At 36.7% G+C, this 17,099-nt stretch overlaps 2 long non-coding RNA genes across 4 annotated transcripts in view; one reads left to right on the forward strand and one right to left on the reverse strand.

Annotated features, from left to right (window-relative positions):
• The window catches only part of LOC107313549 (uncharacterized), a 112,397-nt gene that overhangs the window by 90,438 nt on the left and 4,860 nt on the right, over window positions 1-17,099 (forward strand). For both annotated transcript variants that reach the window (XR_001555056.2, XR_014945888.1), the window contains exon 2: window positions 932-1,025. This is a non-coding gene — a long non-coding RNA (uncharacterized LOC107313549). The remainder of the gene's footprint in view (window positions 1-931; window positions 1,026-17,099) is intronic.
• Window positions 5,442-17,099, reverse strand: part of LOC107313548 (uncharacterized) — a 203,486-nt gene continuing 191,828 nt past the window's right edge. Inside the window, exons 3-6 of one of the 2 annotated variants that reach the window (XR_014945887.1) lie at window positions 13,603-13,910; window positions 11,637-11,759; window positions 9,347-9,436; window positions 5,442-7,611 (exon numbers count right to left, since the gene is read on the reverse strand). This is a non-coding gene — a long non-coding RNA (uncharacterized LOC107313548). Of the gene's footprint in view, window positions 9,437-11,636; window positions 11,760-13,602; window positions 13,911-17,099 lie in introns of both variants that reach the window. The other variant, XR_004307032.2, reaches the window with a different exon arrangement.

Below are 17,099 nucleotides of genomic sequence, written 5' to 3' on the forward strand. Positions count from 1 at the left end.
ACAATCAGAGATTTCTAGCACTTGTTCACATGGCGCAGTTCCGCTTCTACACAGTGATACAAAAACAAGGCATTTATGAGGCTGGAAATTGATAACTAAGGACAAGTCACTAAAACATAAAGGACAGTGGCAAATCATTTTCCTTTTTTTCTTTTTCTTTTTTCTTTTTTTTTCTTTTTTTTTTTTTTTTTTCTGTGAGTGGATTTTTAAAATGAGTTTTTAAAAAAAACTTCATTATATGAAAATGAGTCAAACCTTTCTTTCTTACTAACAAAATAGCAACATTTCAAATATTGTCAAGAGCAGAATAACGAGCAGCACATACGGCAAAAGCATATTTGCGGCTTGAATAGTTATTTACTGATCTGGGAGCTCAATTCTCAGTCTCTAATAATTCTCACTTCACTGTTTTTAAGACTTTGAGAAGTTTGTTGGGAGGCTTAATTAATTAAAAGTTTCACACTGCTTAAAAGTTATACTTCCTTAACTGATGACCTCCACTACTATCTAGCTTTGCTTGATGACCCTTCCCACTGGCACTGGCAATTATCCTAATCAAACAGTGTTTGGGGTAGTCTGGAGAGCTGAGTGATTCAAATGCATTTTGCTTAAAACCTTTTGCCTAAACCACTTTTTGCAAATTATTGCACAAGGTGCTGTGCTTTCCCCTTACTCTACCAGAGGCTATTGCTTAAAAGATCCAGTTCCTGTAAAAACAATCATAGGTCAAAAACTGAAAGAGTGATGGAAAGACCCATTTTAGTCATGTATTTTTTGGCATGGGAGCACTGAAAGTGCATAATCTGTATAAATGTTAGCTTACTAAATAAACATAACCTCTGATTGCATGAAAGTAGGGAATAAAGTTGAAACTTGTTCTCTCCATTAAGCAACCCTTCAAAACTTTCAATGCTTGTTTTGTTCTAAACAGACATAAATCTTGACAAAAAGTTATCAACGAATGGCAACAATAGCAACAAAGTCAACACAGCTACCACAGGCTCTTTACCTCATTCCATCTCCAGGTATGGCTGTATTTTGCTGTCTGTACAACTCAGACTTCAACATAGTGCATGGTGATGTGGTGGTGAGGTCTACAGGCACGTATACAAGTCATTATTTTATGTTGATGTGAGGTGTGTCCAGTACTGCTGTGCTGACAAGCAGTGCTGTGGATGGGGTTCAATTTCAGCCATCACTACTTGTGGGATTTTTTTTAATGATGTAAACTTCCCACTTTGAGTCTGCGAAGGTTTGGCAAAAGCCAGCTGTTGACAGTAGTCACTATTCAGTAGTTTGTCCAGTTTTAACTCATCCCAAAGCTGTGGTAGTACAAGCAGGAATTCTTCTATTTCTGGTTGCTATTAAGATTCATCATGATGTCACTCATAAATGTAAGGGTTTTTCTGTATAAAAAGGACAAGTAGAGCATTCTGCTTATGTTCTTAAAATAGCCTGGAAAATAAAGAGGGGAAAAACAAAACTGATCCACCTAACACAATTATAAATAAATGTTTCTGAGTTATTAGTGCATAGTGTGTTTTTAAAGAGGAGTATTACTCTAGAAGTGCATTAAAATCTATCTTAGCATATTTTAAGGAAAGCAAAGCATAGTGGACAAGAGGGCACAAAGGCACAGTTTTCAGTGTTAAACTGCAGGATCCAGTCCACTTTCTTTCTCTGCTTTCTTAGTGCACAGGGGTGACCTTGTGCAACACAGAACAGCATTTCTAGGAAAAAGTTTCTCAGTTTTACTTATGTTATAAAATCAAATAAATCAAAATGAACTCAGTACTTCTACTGGACAAAGTGTAACTAGCTGGTAAAGTATGTTGTCCCTCAAGAATAATATCAGAGTGGCAGGAGACATAATTTGTGTATACCCAGCAATGGAAATTTACTTATTCTAGAAAAGCAGGATATTTTATTTCTAGTGTAGATGGGTTTTACATCACTCACCAGTATGTCAGAGGCAAAGATCCAATATATGGCTATTTTCTTAAAGAGGCTGAAATGATATACTGCTTGTCACATGATGCTAAAACAATGCAGAGTTACACCTGCCATTTTAAAATGGCTTTTCTGGGAGCCCTGGGCTGCAAAGGATTGCAAGAGAACAAATCTTAGCAGCTAAGCACACATTTTCTTCCTGGTAAGAAAAGACAGCAAAGCCAAGCCAGGAAACTTGAGTTTAAGGACTGCAGTAATCTCTTAGGTAGTGTTCATAAACTGCCTACCAGAGATAAGCACCACAATCCAAATTAACACTAAATATGTCTATATATTTATATAGATATAAACATATGTATATATATGTGTGTGTGTGTATGTATAATATAATAACAGATAAATAAACATAATAAATATTTTTATATAAATATATACCTTGCTCATTCAAAAATTCTTCCAAATAACTACAGTAAATTTTCTGTCCCTTCATGATAGACATGCAAGAATCTGTTAATGTTCTGGAACAAGCACATCCTGATGAAGTTATCTATTTAGTGGTCATGCAAGGTCATCTCTTACATCTTCACTCCTTTGTGAACACAGTCTTGGGTGTTTCTCCTCCCACTTTCATGTCTACACATGATTTCATAGTTTATTAACTATTTGGTGGCTTTCATTGTGCTATGGCTTTTTTTTGTTGAGTGCCATACAGGCTTTGACGAAGTGTGTCTTGATCTACAACTGTGACAGAAGGGATGAGGGCAGAATGTGACCCATGCTTTCTTCTTGTCACACAGAAGATGTTCAGAAAGAAAGGGATAAGGATTAGCAGATAGAACTTGTTGATCTGCTCCCATTCAGCATGCAGAGCCAGTGAGGCTGTGGAGCACACTGATTGCTGGGTTTAGCTTTACCAAACCCACAATCCCATCTTAAATCTTCCCGGAACAAGCAGAACTTGAGGAGCCTGTTTCTGCCTCACCTGGCAGACAGGACTGCTGTGCAATCTTTTCTATGAAACAGTATAAGAGCCAGTGTCTCTGAGTTTTGCTTACTTCCAGAGATACCTAAGCATGGCACAGGATTTCCCACAGAGTCACTCAGGGCTACTAAGAAAGGTAAAATAAAGCAGAGTGAATTATACATTCACTGAATGGCTAAAATTATTCTTACACAGTTTACAGCTAAAAGTCTACAGCAAGATTCATTTGGTAAACAAAGCCTTTATATATTATTTGAAGTCCCAGAAAACTGCAGTGTATGTGAATTCTCACCACTTGAGTGTCTTTTTAATGACTACATGGTATGACTATAACTACGAGCGCAGAATACTCAACTATCCTGTTAGCTCTGACTTTGCCTTGTTTTGAAAAAAAAAAAAAAAAAAAAAAAATTAAAAAAATCACTCAAATATGTGAAATGCCAGAACTCTCTAAAGGCATTTCTAAGATTTCAGAAAGTATTTTGAGACTCTCATCATCATGGAAAACTGCACGCATATCATTAGTAAAACATGATTAAACATCATTTTCCCTGAATTAAGTCAGAGTTTTCATTTTTTGAAGTAGAAAAGATATTTAGATGAAAACACTCCATTCTGCAGACAACTTGAAAGTTCAAAATTGCCCTGGAGACCTTGGTTTCAGCCAAAGCAGATGCTGTAATAAAATTACACATACAAATACTTTAACGGGTAGTTCCAGTATCCTAGAACTAGAATCCTATTTATTGGAAACTCCCTACCTTTGGCAGTTCTCAACAGTTGCTATAATAAATACTCAGTTTTCTTCAGGCATGGTATTCATTTCATAGAAGCTCTGAAAGTACTTGTGAATTTTGGCATTGTCTTCCAGTAGCCCCCAAACTAAACTGCAGCCATTAATCCATCCTTTATCCTTGTTTAGTTATTAAATGTTTCTGTTAGATCTATTTCCAAGACACTTGAACTTTTCAGATGCAGCTTTAGTCATTTGTAACACATGCTAGGTTAATTACATACACTCTTCTAGTAAGGGGTTTCAATAAGGTATGATGGCATTGCAACATTCTGTAAACCCCCTGGATCCCACTTACTTCAAACTATCAAACCTTTCTTATGCAACTCAGAAGCATTTCCTGGCACATGGGGTGATTTGACCATGTCTTTATATTGTTTAGAAACCAAAGTATTATGCAGATATTTAATTTGCATTTTATTTATCAGTCTTACAGACAAAAAGATATAGACTGTAGTATCATCATATACAACATTGTCATGGTCTTAAGATTTTTGGTTACTGGTATTCCATCATAACATCATGTAGTGCACTGGGAGTTAAAGTGTTAATGCTCCAGTTCCGGGTACCTGTCTGGAAGAGAAGAACTGCATTCCCCAGGGGGGCTTTGTGGTCAGAGAGGAGATAGAACTCCTGGCAAGGTCACTTGATTGGGTGTTTTTCTCTTCGCTCTCATCCTATAACTGATACCAGGGAGAAGAGGCTGACCCCCATCTCTCCACAACCTCCTTTCAGGCAGCTGTGGAGAGTGATTAGGTCTTCCCTGAGCCTCCCCATCTCCAGAATGAACAATTCCATTTCCCTCAGCCACTCTCTACAGCTATGCTAGAGGGTTTGCTGTTCCAGTTCTAGTGAACATGGAGCAAAGACTTTTTAAATGCAGATTAGTCCTTATGGTCCTAAGGCTCTCACTGATAAAACCAGCCTATGATGACTAGCAATCTTGGAGGAAGACCAAGGCTGAATTTTGCCATTTGCATCAGTAATAATATTCTCCAGAAAAGCTCTGTTTTTGTCAAGTCCTAAGGTAAAATCCTAAATTTATGAGATCTCAAACCATAACTCTACCAAAAGGCAGCAGTTGTGAGAGACCCTCTGCCAGGGAGACCAGGGCTAAAAGTGTCAACAACAGAGTGAGCAAGCTGGGCATCTTCACTTTTGCCTTCATTTTTTGATTTGGTGAAGCTACCATTTAAATCACATTATTTTATGAGCCTTCATTAGGTCACCTAGATATTTAGATCAATTTCAAAACATGAATAGCCGCATGGTATTCCAATGTTAAAATCTCAGCATGTCTATAATGTTTTCCTTCATGCCATTATTTCTCACTGACAGGTACAGGGAGTTTTTGACACTGTTAATATAACATAGGGTGTTAATCTTATAATCGCCCTGTCAGCACTTTGTGTCAGGGTGTTAATGACCACCTTTCAGCCACTCAGAGCTGCCTGCCAATAAAAATAGTCCCGGCACCTATCCAACCATCAACTATGCAGCTACTTTGCTTTTTCCCCAAAGAATAAATAGAAATTTTCACTAGCCATGTGGCCATAAAGACACTCCTCTCTACTTATTTCCTTTTCCTTCTCCGCACACACTGGCAAAAAAAACCAAAACCATACTTTGTCACTGGACCTTTTTAATGTATTTTGCCTGCTTGATTTTAGAATGGTACAAATTATTTCTCAACAACTTTTGAATAAACACATCACCTTGGGCAGAATAAAAGTCTTTTTTATTTTTCATAGGAAGAAGCACATGTATTTACCACAGTTCTTTTCTACGTAAATATAACTCAAAGGCAAATGGTGAATGTTTCTGTAATTTCTCAGTGTTTGAGATGAGCCCATATTTTTTTCTCTGCACGAGAGAGAGAGGCTTTTCCAGCTTCCTGGCAGAGGGAACTGCACAATTCCAGATGACTTACTTACTTTGTATGCCTAGAGGAATTTTATTACACAAATAACAAAGAGAGACAAAGAAAGGAAGAGGGAGAGTACACACTCAAAATAATAAACAAAGAATAATAAACATTCCTCCAATTGCCCATAGGGATTCCAGATGTGGCTCCATCCCTCTGCAAGTCCTGCCTGTGACTTCTTCACAAGCTGCCTTAGACAAACTTGCCCACAAGTCTGCTGAATCTCATGGGATACTCAGGAGTTTTTCTGCAGAATGACCTTGTAATTGCGCTAATATGTGCTTACTTGCCTTCTGATAGACACATACAAGTTCCATACAAAAAGTATGGATTTGGGGTAGTATGGTTACATTGTGGTTGGACTTGACCGTTAAGGTCTTTTCTAACCTGAGTGATTCCATGATTCTAAGTACTGGTCTTCACTAGTGTGGCTCATGCCGGGGTCAATGTTTTCTCATGGCAACACTCTCAGCTGAGTTCTTTAAGTGCACCATTGCCCTAAGAGCAATAGGTCCTTGTGGCCCTCTGTAGTCTGATGTTGAATTTCCCCCCTCATACTGCTTATCATGTATCCTCCATCACTGATATTTTGGGCATTAATCACAAGTTCCATGCATGCTTAATGCAAATATGTTAATTTACAATAAGGTATGAAAGGGCCAATTAGCAAAAGTACATCAGTAATAGAATTGTGATGAAATCTCATGCTGCAGCCAGTTTGGTGCTCTGTTACTTTGTTGGGGTTCTATTTTTACTTAAATTATTATAGGTTTCTTTTAATCAAGTGACGTGGCTGATTGGCCAAAGCTGCTTCCAGCCTCATGTGCTATCCATCTGGATTTTATATGCATTGCAATTTCCCAGCTGAAAAGAAGCAGACGTACTACCCAACTTATTAGAATGCAGTCCCAAAAAAGTAACATTTTGTTCCTAGAGAAAAATTTGTTTCTCATGTGGGATTTTAATGCAGACCAAAAAAAGTAGCAAAGCATAAACAATCACCAGTTTCCATGTCATACAAAGCCAAAGATGCAGCAAAATTATTTCCATATTAAACAGAATTTATGTAGCTTTTGCTTGCTGTATTTTATAGTAAGCATGAATGTGGGAATTCCTATTACCTTGGACACACAAAGACTTTCAGGATAACGATAGATATGGAATAGTGCCTTTTTTATACATTCCATACTATTTAATGTGCTTTGCCATAGTAAAATGAATGTGTAAGGATAGACCAAACCAGATCAAGATCTCCTTTGCCTTGTTTATTAGGCAGTCATTAATATTGAAAAAGCTTATTATTCATTTGGACATCGTTATTATATAATTATTTTTATGATTATTATATGATTAATTGTTATATAATTAATAGTGTTAATGAAATAATGAATTTGGATTCAAAATGCAAGGGAATGTAAGATTCACCATTGATTTCCAGAAGCACCTTCTTCTACAACTTGATTCAAGTCATTGTGGGCACTGGAAGGTGGGCTGCCTGTCCCCTTAAATAGCTGTCATGCAGCCTATCATTTTGAACTTCTTGAAAATTACTTATTAGTATATATCTGAATATTTATGTCATTGCAGATATGCCAAAAGGAAGGCACTTTTATGCATATTACTTCAAAATGCGTGCATTAGCATGGAAACAGAATCATGATTTAGCTCATTTTTGTAGCTTTCCTAGCTGAAACAGAAGTATTTATGACTCCCGCTGACTTACTGAAGAAAGGAGCATTTCATTCTGCTTCAATCTTGATTTTTCACCTTGCTTGTCTGCATGCATCTGAGCTCACAATGCCAATCACATTGTCTTTGGAGCAACAAATGATTTCCTTTCTCATCACAGTGTGTTCCCATATGTCTCCTCTTGCAGTGTGATCCGCAAAAATGTTTACTCCACCCTTTCACAAATATCTTCATACGACAGTCCACAGTAGGAAAAGGCCATGCTTGTTTGTCCTGGTTTAATTAAGGTCCTCAATTAAGATAGAGTACCGCCAAGTGAAGACAAAGTATTTAAGAAGTGTTAGGACACTGGAGGTCTATCCCTATTTGAATTGATTGACTAGTTTATCCCACACCCTATTTATCTTAATTTACCTCTTACTGGGGACTCATAAAAATAACTGTACTTGGCAGAAGGGAAGAACTTCACCATCTTCAATAAGAACATCAATTCATCTGGTTGGATGGTGAATGTGGAATCAAATCTGCACATATATACAAAGAAATGATATGTACAGAAATGGAGGGGAAAAGGCTAGCAGAGGAAAGTGAGAGCAGTCCTTCCACCTGCAAATCCCAGAGCACTGTAAACCCATCACTTTATCCAGGTCTGCTTGGCAGGCAATTTTCACATCCCAGTCATCAGCTGTGCAGGGATTTCAGAGTTTCACATGATGGCAAGGCTGAACAGGTCACTATAGTTCAAAAGGAAGAGGTCCAGGACTTCCATCCAAACAGCTGTGGTTCATATTTGAATTTTAGCCTTGTGGACTGTAAAAACCTCAGACCCTGTGTTCCCCAAGGAAGTCTTGCATAAGCTTTGGTCTCAATTAGTGGAGCACAGAGAAAGTAAAAGGTCCAGACTTCAGCTAACCTTGGAACACTGACAGTAAATGGTCAAACCTCTCTTAGATACATGTGTGTATATTTTACTTAACAGTAATGAGACCAACATGCATATTGAAAGTCAGCTATTGCCCCAAAGTAAGCAAATTAGGAGAAGCCAAGAACAATCAAACTTTGTTACATTTTAGAATTTTGCCAAAACAACAGCTATTCCAGAATTATTTTATAGGTTAAGCAAATCCATCTATCTACAGTACGATTTCATCTTTCCAGCAGGACTTGGTTATTTACCAGCTTTTCAGTGGTTTAGTTCTGATAAGTGAAGTATGTCTCCAAGAACTCTTGTGCAAAAGGGAAGCAGCTGTTTGTTTGCAGAGATGAGACATTATGGTTAAGGAAACCTCCTGGGAACACTATGACATGCACAGTGCTTGCAGATTACAAAGATGTGAGAAGAAGGGAATGCTGTTTAATTTTGTGATCTCTTCTTCCCTGTGGGAAAGTGGTTTTGGAAGAGTGGGAAGTTCATATGAATTTGATTTGATAGTTCTGAGGGCAGGAGTTCCTTATTGACAGCCTGGGTGGTGCTGACACAAATGTGCTTCTTTTCACTTCATTGCTGGCATACAGACAATACTTCTAGGGAAGAGACAAGTACACCCTCTTTGTCTTTAAACCTGTGGTTGCCCCAGAGCCTTGAGTTAGCATTTATTTTGGAGGAATTTGCTTGGAGATGATAGTGAGATTTTATCAGTAAAATTTGATCTGAGTCCACAAAGGGGATTTCCACATACCATCAACATAGACATCAGCTGGTCACAGCTTTCAGTTACCACCAGCCTTATTTGACCAAATGAGCTAAATGGAGGGTTGAAACCATCAGGGTTAAGCTGTTAGATTCAGCCACAAGTTGAGGTAGCAGGAGAATGATGCTGCATGGTCAATTCCTTTACAATATATAAAAGTAGCTACCAAAACAACAGCTAGACCATCAGCATCCAATCAACTACACCTTAAGCTATCCAGTCTCCTTGCTGTCATTCCTTAAATCATGCATATTAGCATAAAAAGCATAGGGGCAAAAGTGGAGCTTGCGCTCTTGACTGAAATGTTTCTATGATACCTGTAGGTTGCAGTAGTTTATTTCATGCAGGACTTTGCAGGATGACTGGAGAATAAGAAAACCATCTTCTGTCTCTTAGGTAGAAGAGTGCTGTAAAGAGGAAGATTTTTAGGTCAGAAAAGATCTACAGAAATATAAGCCAAACAAACAAACAAACTAAAAAACCTGTTTGTTTCATTGAGACTGCAAGGCTGGTCACATACTTCCAAAACCATATGAAAGCCGCCCTATTCACACTGAAACTCAGCACATACCAAACAAAAGAGCCACCATAGAATAGGAAACAGAGTCATCTCAACAATCAATAAAGCCAGGAAAGTGGCTTCTTTATTTCCAGTGGTGTCTAGAGTGGGGTGATGGAGAAGATATGGGCAAGTTCAACAGATATTTATGTTATCTCTGGAAAAATGGAAAGCAAAACTTACAGCTAGCACTGGAGAAAACATTACAGATGATTGTTGGTAGCTTCATTTTGCCTGGATTTATCTGTTTTTGTCCTTAGCTGGAAAATAATTATAGCCGAGGCAATTTTTGTAGCTAATATGCTACAGGAACCAAATCAGAGAGCAAGTGCCAATAAAAACTGTGACCTGCACATTTTAGGCAGAAGCTGGCTAGCTTTGCTTGTGGCATGGCCTCCATTTATTGGAGAAAATGCAATGCCCTTAAAAAAATAAATGAATGTCTCTATTTGAATGAAAAGTCCAGGAGCAGATGACTGAAATCAAAACAGTACCTAGCATGAAGGACGCTGAAACATCCAAATAAACAGCAGTTTATCTGGGTTTTCAGGGTTTACCTAGGTTTTCACTTCCCCTCTCAGCCCGTTCCAGGGTCCCAAATTCCACTCCTTCCATCTGCAAGAACTTTAGACACCACTGCTTGTGTCATGCATTCTGTAAAGAGCAGCATTTTCCCTGTAAGCTTATATTATTGTTGGTACTGAGATAATACTTAGCTTTTCCAAATAAAACATGGGCTCTGCAGAGCTAAGCAACAGCTAATGCAGGCAGCTAGTAATGTCTTGTCTCAGTAATCTTCAAATATGGCTGAGATGATTTTCATTTATGATTTTTATTCAGAAGATTTCAGATTGTGTGGTGGCTGAGGTTGAAACAGTAATGAGGAATGTAAGCTCATTCATTTAAAATTTCTTATGATAATAATAATTAAAACCTTTGATTTCAACTCTATGCACTATCCACATTTAATGTAGACGATAAGAGTTTTCCACATGCAGAACTCTCATCATACTTATACAACAAGTTGACCTGTCCTTGGGAAACCAGCACCCCTTTGAGAACAGTGAATAAGGTATCCCTTGCTTAAATGTTATGCAATAACATCATCACTCTTACAGTCCTGGATCAAGGCCATTGGTCTCAGAAGTAATTTCTTAAATGAACTAATGTGTATAATATTTTTCTTCAAAGTAATAGCCTAGAAAGTAGTCTAAAAGCCTCTTTACATTCAGTAGACTTTTAGTTTGTACGGTTGCAGTTATTCACAATAAATATTAACGGACGCATCAACTATGCTGTTCTTAAATGCTTATTTCAATGAATTTGTTTCTTTAAAGAAAGAATAGAGCTTTCTGAGACTATGGCTTGGAGGAGGAGATATTATTTCCAGATTTGTTAAGCACTGCGATCATGAGAAGTTCAGTTATTCACTTTTCTTTCCATCCACTTTTAGTTGTTGTTCTGTACCACTGTTTTGATCATTCTTATGATACACTTACCAAAAAGGATTTTTTCAGCAAGTTGGAAGAAGTTTTGTTCTCTATGCCCTCATAGTCACTTTCTTATGTGTAACTGATCATTCAAATGATGTTATAGTTTTTGCCTGGTAGAGATGCTATTGAGTTTGGCATTAATAAATGGTTTTCCAAACAGAGATAATAGGGAAACAGTTATTTCTTCTCTGTCAACAAGAATAGAGTGCAGCTTAATCAGATGTTCATGAATTCTCACGTTTATTGCATTTAACTCAGTTGCACTGGTAAGTACTTATTCTCATTTGGCAGTGGATCTCTTCATCTGTTACTCCTCTAAAACTGGATTTTTTTTTTTCCCCAATGCTTTGTTTTACTTATTATTTTATGAAAATCAATAAAGACAAAGCTTTCAATTAGTTATCTGAATTTGTTATAATTAGATATTTATTTGATATATACAAACAGCTTTTTTTCAATTCAAGTCTATTCATCACCACCACCTTGGAGTAGTAGCTTCCCAGATCGTTAAAGCATAGACCAAGATTCATTTTGGGAGAACATGAAGAATCGTACCTTTAAGTAATTTCAAGTGTCGTCTCTTCAGAGCAGTCAGCTGATCTGTTTTGAGCTTGTTCATTATCTCAATGTCGTGATCAAATTTGACCAAAACATCTACTTGTTTTAAATAATAGAACACTAGGAAGAAAAAAAAAAAAAAATAAAAAAAATAGTTACTAAAATCTATTTTCAAAGACACTGATGCATGCTTTAATTTTCAAGATTGCACCAAGGCTATGCAAACTTCACCCAGAGCAGAGAAGCTGCTCAGTGTGGACAAAAGAGGGACCTTGGAAAAACTTAATTCTTCTATAGAAAAATATTGGTAAATAGGTCCTTGCCTTGTTTCCTTTCATCATTTACTAACAAGATTAGTTTCCCAATACAGCTAAACAGATTGTTTGGTTACTGTGGAGAGGAAATTATCTCTAACCACAAGCTGAAAAGTGTTGGAAAAATAATGATGGCCCTATATCCCAGTATAAAAACTGTCCTTGGAAGAGTAGTAATTTAAGACTGACCACTAGCATTCATACCGATATTTTTCTCTTCTGTTTACCATGTTTATATAAACATTCCCTAAGTGCTTATTTGTAAGACTTACTTCAGTTGGCACCCTAAACTTCTGACTTCACTATGTGTGTAGAAGGATGCCAGCTCAAGCATAAGATATTGAAATATGCCTTGCATATTTATTCCTATCTGAATGAAAAATTATTAGTACACTTCCCAACCCAAGCATAAAGCTAGTGGTCAATGATATTGGAAGTCAACATTCACAATCAAAGCAGAATTTCTGAAAAAGACAAGACTACTTTGGAAATTCTCGTCATAGTTACATAATGATTCATCAGTTCTCTGTAGTTTTGAAGCTCACATAGCAGATCTGAGGTCTAAATTGAAGCAAGTAGCTTGAAGTTAGTAGCAATATTTTCCTTCCTATAATCTTTACCAATCTCACTGAGGCATATTTATTACAAACTTTTACAAATTATATGCTAACATAAACCCAAGCTAAGTTCTTATCTGGAAAAAGTTCTTTTGCTACTAGTTGAACTCTCCTAAAAATATAAAAATATTGCTCAGGCAAATATATGACTTGAAATAGTAATTTCAGGGGTAATTTGTGTTGCTGTGTCTCCAGCGCAGCTGAGAAATCTGTGGTGGCTGAGCAGATGAGGTTTCTGGCTACTCTTTAAAGTGTTTGTATTTTCTGAAATAGACTTTGGAAATACTGTTAAAGCTGAGTCAAAGTTTAAGTTTATTAGCTTCACTTATTCCTGCCAGTCTTCATCATTGGAGAAAGACACCCAAGGACAGCTTTGCCTTGAAACTGATTTCACTCATCACAATGAGCTTCATTTCCTATTCATTGTCTATCTATCTGTACAGATCTCCTTTCATGCTTGTGCAAAATGACACATTACTTTTTAAGGTTCTTTCAAAATGTGTAGATTGACTATTAAGGGCATAGCTCATCCTTCTGGTATTATACTCTGAAATAAAGGTTTTTCCAAGGTCAAATTTCCCTCTAGGTGTTCTGCATTAAAAACACTGTAAACAAGTAGAGAAATTAAATATCTTAATTTGTTATTTTTTTTCTGCTACAGAAATATCAAACACCAAGTCAGGATGTGAATGTAGAGCATGCCTGGTGTTTCTGTGATTTGTTCACAAACTCATTCAGTTTCAGCCATAGGAAAGATTTAGGAATCTTTCCTGGCTGGTAGGCTGTTATGATTCAATTTTTAATAGCATTTATGAATCACGTGGTTTACAGAAGTGTTTCACATAAACACAAGAATATCTCCAGTACCAGAGGAACACGGAAAGCCATGACCATGGATAGAGGAGTTGCTGCAGCTGATATCTGAATGGAAAGCACATCAAAGGCTTGGTGCCTTGTGTCAGAGAGTACTGTATCACAAAACCCCTTCACAAGCTAATCAAGTTTCAAACTAAAAGCACTGAAATTTCTCACCTGGCTGTAGCAGTTCTTGGTGGTGGACATATCTTTGAAAGCTGTCATCATCTTTCCCATTAGATGAGTTTATTACATTTTTAAAGTCTGTGTTGACATCAAATCTCACCACTTCTCCATTGGTGGTTTTTGGAGAAAGTACTATTTATTGTGGAAATATTACTCTTATTCCCTTACTAGAGTTGATCGTAGCAAGGCCTTTTGGTTAAAACTTACAGACATTTCAAAACATTGAGTTGGAAAGAACTTCAATATTTATTGTTGCTTGGAAGTCTTCCCGCAGCATCTTTTCTGGCCTTTCAGTCACCCTAACAAAAAACATGAGCATGTGAATGCAAAACGTGATATATCCTTGACAATTTTTATGCTCTGTCTCTCTTCACAGCTAGGACATTCAAGAAATTAAAAAAATAAAATAAAACAAAGTAGTTGACATTTATTGAAGGGAAGAGGTTATGGAATTATGTCAAACAGAACACTAGCAGAATAAAGCCTGCCAGTAAGTTTAACTCCTTCTAGAGTTTTATTGCTCATCATAATTATTAACATCTTTAGTTAGAACACCATTTGGATATCATTAAGATAAATGCAAACAGTATTGGACCGTCCTTAAGATTTTATTTTTTTTTAGACATGCTATTTTTTATCACTTATCTCACTAATAGATTGTTTTTATCGTAGAATACTGTTACATACATTAAACAGATCAGCAATGTCCAATGTCCTGTTGAGCTAGAAATAAAATTGCACAGATTTATCACTATACTACAAATTACTTGAAATAAATGCTTATGGAAAAAAACCTGCAACTTCATTTAACTATCACTTTGCAGCATATCCTCAGTACACTAAATTCATGTTATGAACTTGAACCTTCCGGAACAGAATTCAGTCAATCTCCTTTGGAGTTTTACCTTCAAATGGTTTGCAGTATCCTTTCCACAACATTCTCATGTCCATGTAGCAACAAGATGGAGACAGGGAATCAAAAACTGACATGAAATCTCACACCGTTTGAAAGTAATTTGTTCTCTGCTCCAAAATAATCCAAGACAGCAATTTAAACTAAACTGGCTATTATTTTGTCACTGGCATGGGCTAGAAGTACTTGCTAGTGTACATACCACATCTTAACTGTAGCCACCAGCTGGAAAGTAGGAACTGAGAGTTGCAGGTGATAGTTTCTTAAATTGCTCTTCTAGGTCCACTAAATACATCCAAATGCATAATCACCAAGGCTCTTGCAGTACTGGCTAATTACTTTTTCCAAAGCCAAGAGCTTAGGTTGTTTTTTTCATATCACTTTTCTAGAAGTATCCGTTCATCTTAAATTGATTTCATCTTTAATGTAGCCAGATAACTAAATGACTTCCTTACACAGTTTGCCAAATGGTCTTCCAAAGCACACTAAGATTTTCTGAATTATAGATAAGGCCACTTAGCTAACAATACATTTCAGCATGTATAACAAATATGGTCCCAAGGGATCATTTTTGTTATAGAACACAAAACAGTCATTATTAATAAATGACATTTTTATATAACATTTTTCACAGATTACAGCAAGTAAGCAAAATAAAAAGTTAACAAAAGATAATATTCTTCCTGCTGTTTACATGGGAAAAGGAATTTGAGGAAAGAACTTTTGCCTCTTCCTCTAGAGAATAACAGCAGGAAATCTATGTGGCAGTATCTTTGTGATGTTTTCCAGTTTGCTTCCTCCAGAAGAATTCCCTCCCATAAAGGGTATGTGAGAAAAAGATCAAGTTGGAATAACTCCCTTGAACATCTTCTGAGCAGGAGCACTACTTGGTTTGGGGGGATGGGTTTCTTTCTTTGCCTCGTTTTGCATTTTTTAAGTTAAATGCCAAATGAAATAATTGAGCAGATTCAATGAGCAGTCTGTGTGCTCTCAGGGATACGTAGATCGACATAACTTTTCGGTAGCTTCCAGTCTTTTATAAAGGGGCTGAAAAGTCATTGTTTTGTGATTTTCATCTTAAAAAAAATACAGTGGATAAAATGAAGATTTTCTGCCAATCTCAGTCCAAAGGTTTAGTCTGTAAGAAAATACATCTGCTTAGCATTTGTGTTTCCTGCTGGAAATCTCATTGTAAATTCCTCCAGAGCAACGTTCCACAGACATCCGTAGCTGGTCGTAAACAGGGAGCCTCTCCAGCCCCACGTTTGCACAAACATTCAACTATTTGCTCTCATGAAATAATAGCAGGAGAATGGTACCTCTCCATGTGATATGTCTGCTTTAGCAATGATTCCTTGCTCTGCCAGCCCATTACAACTCAGCTCACTGCAGAAATGGTCAAAACAATCTGATCTCTCTGCCAGTTTGAATATCTGTGCACCCCTAAGAAAGTATACAAAGTAAAGGATATTGTTCTTGTTCTTTTTCCTTTTATTATCTTCCTGATGTTTTTCTCATCAGACATTGGCATCTTCCACATTTTTTTTTCTGAACTTAGCTGAACTTAACTCTGAAAAGTTCAGAAAAACAGTAGTACTTACTATCATTTTGTCTTATATACTGAGACAGTACTGTTTGTGGTATGTGTGAAGAGAGATGAGTTTCGACTGGTCCCTGGGTTAATATTCTGTGTAACCATATGTATATGACCTTGTGTTTGAATGCTGACTGCACTAATTTGCTTAAATTACATTACTCTGAGCTGACTCAGCACTTCCTCTGCATTTGTTGAGCAACAGAAGTGCCTAAACTTTGAGCAAAAATTCTACTAGCTAGCAGGATGCCTTCAAGTTAGGTGAAGCATTGTATTCTTTGCAGATTTAGCTCTGAATTTCTTGCATGTAAAGCTGTTCCTTTCAAATATTAACTGATTAAATAGTAATTAATATTAGCTTTCACATTCACTTACTTAACATTCTTCAAATGTTAAATACCAATAACAATGAGCTCTACTAAGAAAAACAACAACAAAAAGGGTCACTTCCACCGACATAACATTTAGATGCCAAGCTACTTAACATCTATCTGTTTTCCCCTATGCTAACATTTTCTGAGTAACCACTATTGATTCCCAACAATTACTCTTCTTTTGTTCTACACTTTGACATATACAAAAGTTTGCTCAGTTACACTAGCAGAAGAATTCTGATGTTATTTTGAAAATCTTGTACATAATAAATCATTTTAACTTAGAATAAGCATGACATTAAAGTTGTAAAAATAGTTTCACTGAAGTCCAGTTTACGAATATGTTTTAGATAAGCAAATTTTTTGTACATGATCTCATCATTTCCAGCTGAAAGCAAGACTACTATTGAGAGGGCTAAGCCCATGCATTTATTACCATACTTAAATTTCTACAACTAACTTGAGAAAGCCTTTGCATATGCATTACATGTGTAGCTCTGTTTGTCTCTTAAATGCTGCATTTAAAAAATAATTTGAGGAATAGCTTGATATTTTTCTGGAACCCGAGTTTATCTTTAAATTCCTGGACTCTGACAACATAATCAGG

This window comes from Coturnix japonica, chromosome 4, assembly GCF_054131305.1.
Source record: "Coturnix japonica strain WE chromosome 4, WE-NBRP24, whole genome shotgun sequence".
Lineage (NCBI taxonomy): Eukaryota > Metazoa > Chordata > Aves > Galliformes > Phasianidae > Coturnix > Coturnix japonica.